The sequence below is a fragment of the Meriones unguiculatus genome, chromosome 16 (genome assembly GCF_030254825.1).
Source record: "Meriones unguiculatus strain TT.TT164.6M chromosome 16, Bangor_MerUng_6.1, whole genome shotgun sequence".
Lineage (NCBI taxonomy): Eukaryota > Metazoa > Chordata > Mammalia > Rodentia > Muridae > Meriones > Meriones unguiculatus.
The window spans coordinates 201,324-209,497 of NC_083363.1; the positions used below are offsets into that span (position 1 = coordinate 201,324).

The 8,174-nt window shown below is 42.1% G+C and overlaps 1 pseudogene; it reads left to right on the plus strand.

Annotated features, from left to right (window-relative positions):
* Window positions 1–351: 351 nt before the first annotated feature.
* Window positions 352–493, plus strand: LOC132648413 (small nucleolar RNA SNORA17; annotated as a pseudogene).
* Window positions 494–8,174: the final 7,681 nt, after the last annotated feature.

Consider the following 8,174-nt stretch of genomic DNA (forward strand, 5'->3'; position numbering starts at 1 on the left):
GCTTTGAATTTTCTCATCTTTTAAACAAACTTCCTCTCTTCTTAGGAAATGAGAAAGAATTATCAACCTTCCAAAAGAAAGGCAATCCAGTCAGTCTGTGGGAGGGTGGTTAAGCTTGTATAGGATTATCTCCACACACACACACACACACACACACACACACACACACACACACCAGGTGAGATCTCGAGGGATTTTATATTCCTACCAAATGTGGTATTAAAAGTATCAAAACTATTTTCATAATTTCTTAAAATTTCTTTTAAGTTGTACTTATTACTAAGACTGAACTTTGTATACATGTTTATAGATTTACATATATCTATAAATACACATACAAAAGCTAAAAGACTTGCTCGTAGAAGTGTTGGAGGCATGGCTACTGTGTCAAATGTGCATCAGTAGGTGGCGGAGAGGAGAGAGGATATGTGGAGAGGATATCAGACTCAGTGGTCTGATCTGTGAACATCTGAATGATTAGTAGCCTAACATTCCCCCCAAAAAGAGAGCCTGTTACAACCACCAGACTGGAGCCATGGGGCACTGACAGAGAGCTGGCCTGAGAAGACCACAAATCTGGCACCTTGAAGGCCTTGAAGGGGGCAGACCATGCCCAAGATGACCTTTGCCAGGTGCCATAATGCACGAGCAGGGCACAGCACTTCTGAGAACACTCCTGAGATGACCCCAGACACTCAAAGACCTCAGGCACCACTAAGAGGAGCAAGTAAGTTTTGGAGAAATGAAAGAGAAAGAGAAACAGAAGGATGTGTGCACAGTGAAGAGAGGAAGACTGGAGACTTGGGGGTAGTGAGGAATAGCCTGATGTGAGTAGCCAGTGATGCCACCTGGGACCATAGTGGGGTCCTGGCCTGTGCTGCTGCCAGTGGCCATATCTGGGTCCATGGCCATACAGCAGCAGGGATCTGTTACCACCAAAGGCCAGGTGGATGTCCCTGGTCTGGGCTGCTGTCCTAGAACATGATCTGTGGGCTGTGGAGAACTGGCCCCACTCCTCACCTGGAGATTGTGAGAGAGCTGACCTTGGCAGCATGAAAGCACTGTCTCTGCCCCTCACCTGCTGCAGCACTTGGAAGAGCAGGTCCTGTATCTTCCCCACGCAGCACAGTAGAGCTGACCCTGGTGATGGGGGCATGGGTGAGATGATGTTGAGGGTGTGAGCATGGGAGAGTTGGACTTGAAACTTGTCTATCATGCACTGACATGGGCAAGGGACAGATGTCCTTCCTATCATTCTTTGCCACTTATGACAGGCAGGAGAGCTGGCCCTATCTCTCACCTGCTGCATCACAGTAGAGCTGGCTCTGGGTGTGGGGGTTGGGAGTGAGTCAGCCCTTCCTGTTGTCTGCTAAGGGTTGGTGTGGATGAGAGAGAGATGCCCTTTTCCTCTCCCTTGTCCCTCAACATCTATGGCAGGTGGGAGATCTGGCCCCAGGGTCATGAGATCTAGAGAACTGGCCATGTTCCTCACTGGCTGCAACACGCAGGAGAGCAGGCCCTGCACCTTGCCTGGGAAGCAGGGACGAGCTGGTCCTAGCTGCGGGGCTTGCTGCTGAGCTGGCTCTGAAGGCATGAGAGAGAGATAGCCAGTCGGCTGATCAGCTCAGATACCTCTCAGGCCCAGACCCAGGGCTTTGAACTGGCTCACTCCAACATCTACCCCATTGATGAACTGCTGAATTGCACAAAAGGATCCTATAGACACAAATCATCAGGATCTCCATGACACATGGCAACAACAGGATATCCAAGAGGAGTCTCTGAGGTTCTAGTACTGATAGAGTAGCAGAAGCCAGAGGCCTCATTACCAGACCAATGAGTTATTGCAATGAACACTGAAAGAAGTGTGAACAAAGGGGTATACTGTGGGGCACACTGTGACACCCTAGAGTTTCCTTGAGTTTGTTTCCTCTATAGGGGGAGGAGGTTGCAAGGGTAGAGGGCAGTTATGAGGGGAAAGAGAGATGAGTGAAACTGAAGTATATGATGTGAAATTCACAAAGACCCAAATGAAGTTTTTAAAAAAGAATGTTAAAAGATGGTATTAATCAAACAGCTGACTTACTGAATACTAAGAAAGAGGGAATGACAAAGAAGTAGGCTCTATATCCAACTGAAACATGAAAGATAACTGCAAAGTTCTTAACTATTTAAAAATAGACTATGTCAGAAAAAATTGTGTTCTGTTATACAATGACTATGCTTGTATGCTTTCTATTAATAGCATTGTTCTTTTTGAATATTTTTTATTTTTTTAAATTTTTATTAATTACTCCTTATTCACTTTGTATTCCCCCCATAAACCCCTCCTTCTTCCCCTCCCAGTCCCTTCTCCATGCATGCTCCTCCCCAAGTCCACTGATAGGAGAGGTCTTCCTCTCCTTCCTTTTGATCCTAGTCTATCAGGTCTCATCAGGAGTGGCTGCATTATCTTCCTCTGTGGCCTGGTAAGGCTGCTCCCCCCTCAGGGGGAGGTGATCAAAGAGCAGGCCAATCAGTTCATGTCAGAGACAGTCCCTGTTCCCATTACAATGGAACCCACTTGGATACTGTACTGCCATGGGCTACATCTGTGCAGGGGTTCTAGGTTATCTCCATCAATGGTCCTTGGTTGGAATATCAGTCTCAGAAAAGATCCCTGTGCTCAGGTTTTTTTTGGTTCTGTCAATAACATTGTTCTTAATGGCAATGTTCTTTCGTAGGTTTCTCTAGATTATATGATACCCACATCTTTTTTTGTGTGATGTCATCCACTTAAGTGCATCTGACATTTTACAGACTACATGTACTTGTGTACAATATGTGTAAATAATTTCAAAATATATTTGTCGTAGAAACATTTTCTTTTGCTTTTATTTAAAGTATTAGCTTATACGCACATGTATGCCATTGTGTTTGTTCATATTCACTACTTCCCCATTCTTCCTCTGATCTCTCTGATCCCTTTTGTACTCCAAATAAACCATATAATAATGTATATGCATGCATGTGTGTATTTTTAATTAAATTAAGAGTCCTCATATTACAAAAATATACTTTTTATATTTTTCTTTATTCCATCTTCTCATTTTTTCTCCCTTTAAATCTTTTTCTTGAAACTTGTAATCCTCGTTCTGCTGTCATGCCATATGTATGTATGTATGTATGTGTTACATATGAGATATAACGTTATTTTCCTTAAGTTGAGGTTACCTTGCTTAACATCATGAGCTTAAATTTCATCCATTTTCCTGCAAACTTAATAGTTTCATTTTTTATATATGCCACATTTTGTTGTCTATTTGTTGGTGGATTTCTATACTGGTTACAGCTTGCCTATGGTGAAAACTACAGCAATGTGGGTGAATATGAAAGTATCTCTAGTCCACTAAAGATACAGTTGCTAGGAAACTGGGCCCTCCCCCTAGGGAGGGACACCTGGTCATCAATGTTCTGGGAACCTTCCTATAGCCAATCGATTAAAAATGTAACACCTTGACCAATAGATTCCTTGCCAGGCAGGAATTGCCCCTGCCTTGGGCATGCTGGGATGGACCAGAATCTATAAATCACCCCACTAACCTGCTCCCACCGCTTCGGCGGTGGGGCTGTGTAGGCCCGAGCTGCAGCTTGTATTTTACAATAAAGAGACCCTCATGTGCTTTGAAAAAAAAAAAAGAAAGAAAGTATCTCTAGTAAGAAAACTTAGAAACATTTAGATATACAACAAAGACTATATCCTCTTCTTAAGTTTTTTTCTAATTTTGAGTATATGAGTGTCATAATTATTTTTATAAAACTGTTTGTTTCTCTTAGTTTCTCTCTTAATTCAGCTACTACACAAATAACTGAAAACCTTTGATATTATTTTAACAAGCCTCACAGCACAATCTTGAGCAGTATTAACTGTATTCTTTTTAATTTTAATTTTTTATATTAATTACAGTTCATTCACTTTGTAGCCCCCTCCTTCATACCCTCCCAATCCCACCCTCCCTCCCTTATTTCCTCCCATGCCCCTCTCCAAGTCCACTGATAGGGGAGGTCCTCCTCACCTTCCATCTGACCCTAGCTTATCAGGTCTCATCAGGAGTGGCTGCATTGTCCTCCTCTGTGGCCTGGCAAGGCTGCTGCCCTTTCAGGGGGAGGATGGTCAAAGACCCAGCCACTGAGTTCATTTCAGAGACAGTCCCTGTTCCCCTTACTAGGGTCCCCACTTGGAGACTGAGCTACCATGTGCTACATCTGAGCAGGGGTTCTAGGTTATCTCCCTGCATGATCCTTGGTTGGAGTATCTGTCTCAGAAAAGACCCCTGTGCCCAGATTTTTTGGTTCTGTTGCTCTTCTGTGGAGCTCCAGTCCACTCCAGACCTTACTATTTCCCCCTTCTTACCTAAGATTTCCTGCACTCTGCCCAAAGTTTAGCTAAGAGTCTCAGCATCTGCTTTGATACCCTGCTGGGTAGAGTCTTCCAGAGGCCCTCTGTGGTAGGCTCCTGTTCTGTTCTCTTTTTTCTCACTCTTCCAATGTCCATCCCATTTGCCTTTCTAAGACTGATCATCTTACCCAGGGTCCTCTTTTTTGCTTAGCTTCTTTATTTGTACAGATTTTAGTATGATTATCCTATGCTATTTGTCTAGAATCCAGTTATAAGTGAGTATATATTGTGTGTGTCTTTCTGCTTCTAGGATACCTCACTCAGGATGATCTTTTCTAGATCCCACCATTTGCCTGCAAATTTCATGATTTCCTTGTTTTTAATTGTTGAGTAGTATTCCATTGTGTAAAAGTACCACAATTTCTGTATCCATTCCTCAGGTGAGAGACATCTAAGTTGTTTCCAGATTCTGACTATTACGAATAAAGCTGCTATGAACATGGTTAAGCAAAAGTCCTTGTTGTGTACTTGAGCATATTTTGTATATATGTCTAAGAGTGATATAGCTGAGTCTTGAGGAAGCACTATTCCTAATTGTCCAAGAAAGTGCCAGATTGATTTCCAAAGTGGTAGTACAAGTTTACATTCCCACCAGCAGTGGAGGAGGGTTCCCCTCTCTCCACATCCTCTCCAGCATGCATTGTCACTTGAATTTTTTATCTTAGCTATTCTGATGGGTGTGGGGTGAAATCTCAGGGTTGTTTTGATTTGCATTTCCCTGATGACTAAGGATGTTGAGTATTTCTTTAAGTGTTTCTCTGCCATTCTATATTCTTCTACAGATAATTCTCTGTTTAACTCTGTACCCCAACTGTATTCTTTTGGGGGGGGGACTGGAAACCTGCTTTATTTTTTTATTATTTATTCCTTTTTATTCATTTATTTATTACAATTATTTCATTTTGTATCCCAGCTATAGCCCCCTCCCTCATCCTATTCTTTTTTTAATTAATTACAGTTTATTCACTTTGTATCCCCCCATAAGGTCCTCCCTTTCCCCCTCTCGGTCCCATCCTACCTCCCCCTTCTTCACGCATGCCCCTCCCCAAGTCCACTGATAGGGAAGGCCCTCCTCTCCTTCCTTCTGATCTTAGTCTATCAGATCACATCAGGAATGGCTTCATTGTCATCTTCTGTGGCCTAGTAAGGCTGCTCTGAGGGGAGGTGATCAAAGAGCAGACCAATCAGATTATGTCAGAGGCAGTCCCTCTTCCTATTACTATGTAACCCACTTGGACACTAAGCTGCCATGGACTACATCTGTGCAGGGGTTGTAGGTTATCTCCATGCATGGTACTTGGTTGGAGTATGAGTCTCTGGGAAGACCCCTGTGTTCAAATTTTCTGGTTCTGTTGCTCTCCTTGTGGGGTTCCTGTCCTCTCCAGATCTTACTATTTCCCACTTCTTACATAAGAGATTCCATGCACTCTGCCCAACAGTTGGCCATAAGTCTCAGCATCTGCTTTGATAGTCTGCAGGGCAGAGCCTTTCAGAGGCCCTCTGTGGCAGATTCCTAGGTTGTTTCCTGTTTTCTTCTTCTGATGTCCATCCTCTTTGCCTTTCAGGATGGGGATTGAGCATTTTAGTCAGGGTCCTCTCTCTTGATTAGTTTCTTTAGATGTACAGGTTTTAGTAGGTTTCTTGTTATATGTCTATATGAGTGAATATATACCGTGTGTGTCTGGGACAGCTCACTCAGGATGATTCTTTCCAGGTCCCACCATTTACCCACAAATTTCATGATTTCCTTATCCTATTCTTAACCCTTAAATTAATCTGGTTTTCTCCAGCATACATCTCAGAAATAGTTGTGCTTCTCTTCCTCCTCTCTCCTGATGTTACTTGAACCTCTCTTGGAGCTGAATCTCCTCCTTCCTCTCGTAACTCCTCCTCCGTTGGGTTATGGGAAGTCCAGCTCTATTCTTTCCCCTGCTCAGTGATTGGTTGTAAGCTGCTTCACTGGCATGTCAGGGGACATTCAGACAGGAGATTCTTACAACTATGGCTGCAACCAGATATGTGGGGTACAGAAATCAGCATTTTAATTACACAATAACCTTATGCTTACATATGAGTGGTTCTCTTGGGTTTATGTATGTAAATCATTTGTATGTCTGATGCTCACAGAGGTAGTGAGCTCACAGAAGATAGTGTCAGATTCCCTATAGGTGTAGTTATAGTCATGAGCCACTATGTGGGTTCTGGGGATTGAATCTAGGTCTTCCGCAAGAGCAACAAGTACACTTAAGCACTGAGCCATTTTCCATCCCTCTTTAACAATTACATATGACAGAGTCCAGTTAGTGTCGCCTGCATACATACATTTGTAGTAGTTCTTTAACAATTACATATGACAGAGTCCAGTTAGTGTCGCCTGCATACATACATTGGACATGTAGTTCTTGCCTACAACCTGGGGAACCTGCACGGGACCCCGTACCTGAGAAAAATGGCTTTTCCTGTGTAGCAATGTGCTTCCCGTGGCTTCTTAAGCAGGAGCTGGGTCTTGTGCAGTCTCCCTGATCATCCATGCAGAAATATTAATTATATTGAGCCTGTGCAGATTTTGTGTAGCATCCACATTTATTGAGATTTCATGTGTACAGCTGCCTGTCATGTACAGAAGAGACTTTCACATCAGTTCTACCCTGCCTCTGTCTCTTACAGTCTTTCAATTCCCACTTCGATGGCATTCCCTGAGCCTTAGTGAGGATAAAAAGGATGATGTAGAAGCATCATTTAAAGATGAGCACTGTACAGTCAATCTTTGCATTTTAATCACAGTGTTTCTTTGTGTTAACTTCAATCTACTGCAAAAATAAGGTCCTTTGAGGCGGAGTGAGAGGTGGACTAGTCTATGTGCATAAAGATGTGTATTTAGAGAACAGTTGGATACTATATCAATTTATCAAAATGATGATAGTACATTCTCCCCTGGGATATGACCTCTCCAGTTATGGCCAATGCTAGATTGACAATGTGCTATGTGCCTGTTGAATAAGTCTTAAATGCAGTCAGACAGAGTTTTCCCCAAGACATGTGTGCCACTGTTGTACCAACAGGCATACCTTTCCAGGCCAATCATTATTGTAGTTCACAGAGTTTATTGGTTACAAAGACTGTTGGTATCTTTTCTCTCCAACCAACCTGCCTAGCACCTTTTGAAATTATGAAATCAGACCATCAGGGAGGAATTTTCTGTTTACTCACTAGATTTCTGCAAGTCCGATGACCAAAGTCTGTGGTGTCTTCAGCAATGGGGTCTTACCTTCAAGCTCTGTTAGTTAACTAAGTGAAATTTCAACAACATGTATTGTTTGGGGGAGCCTATTAACAATTCAAAGGTGGGGCATACTCCACACCTAGGACTAGATTTTTTTGTTTGACAGTCTCTGGAAGGAACAGTATATCTGATTGTTTGTTACATACTTTTGTTAATATCCACAAAACCAATGCCTAATGCAAAATTAACAAAATTTGTAACATGAAAATAACTTTGGGTACTGAATTAATCATTTTTTCCTTCTTTTCTTTGAAATATTACTTGAGAAACGCCCAAAATTGAGCATAATGACATTTCTTTTGAACCAAGAACAATAATTAAATCATTGATTTATAAAGAGTAATACATTATTCTAAGAATTCTTCTATGTCATTTATAACCTAATATCAGTAAATTTCATAAATTTATATGGGAAAATACTGACAAAGTGTTTTCATTTAAACTAGAAATAAA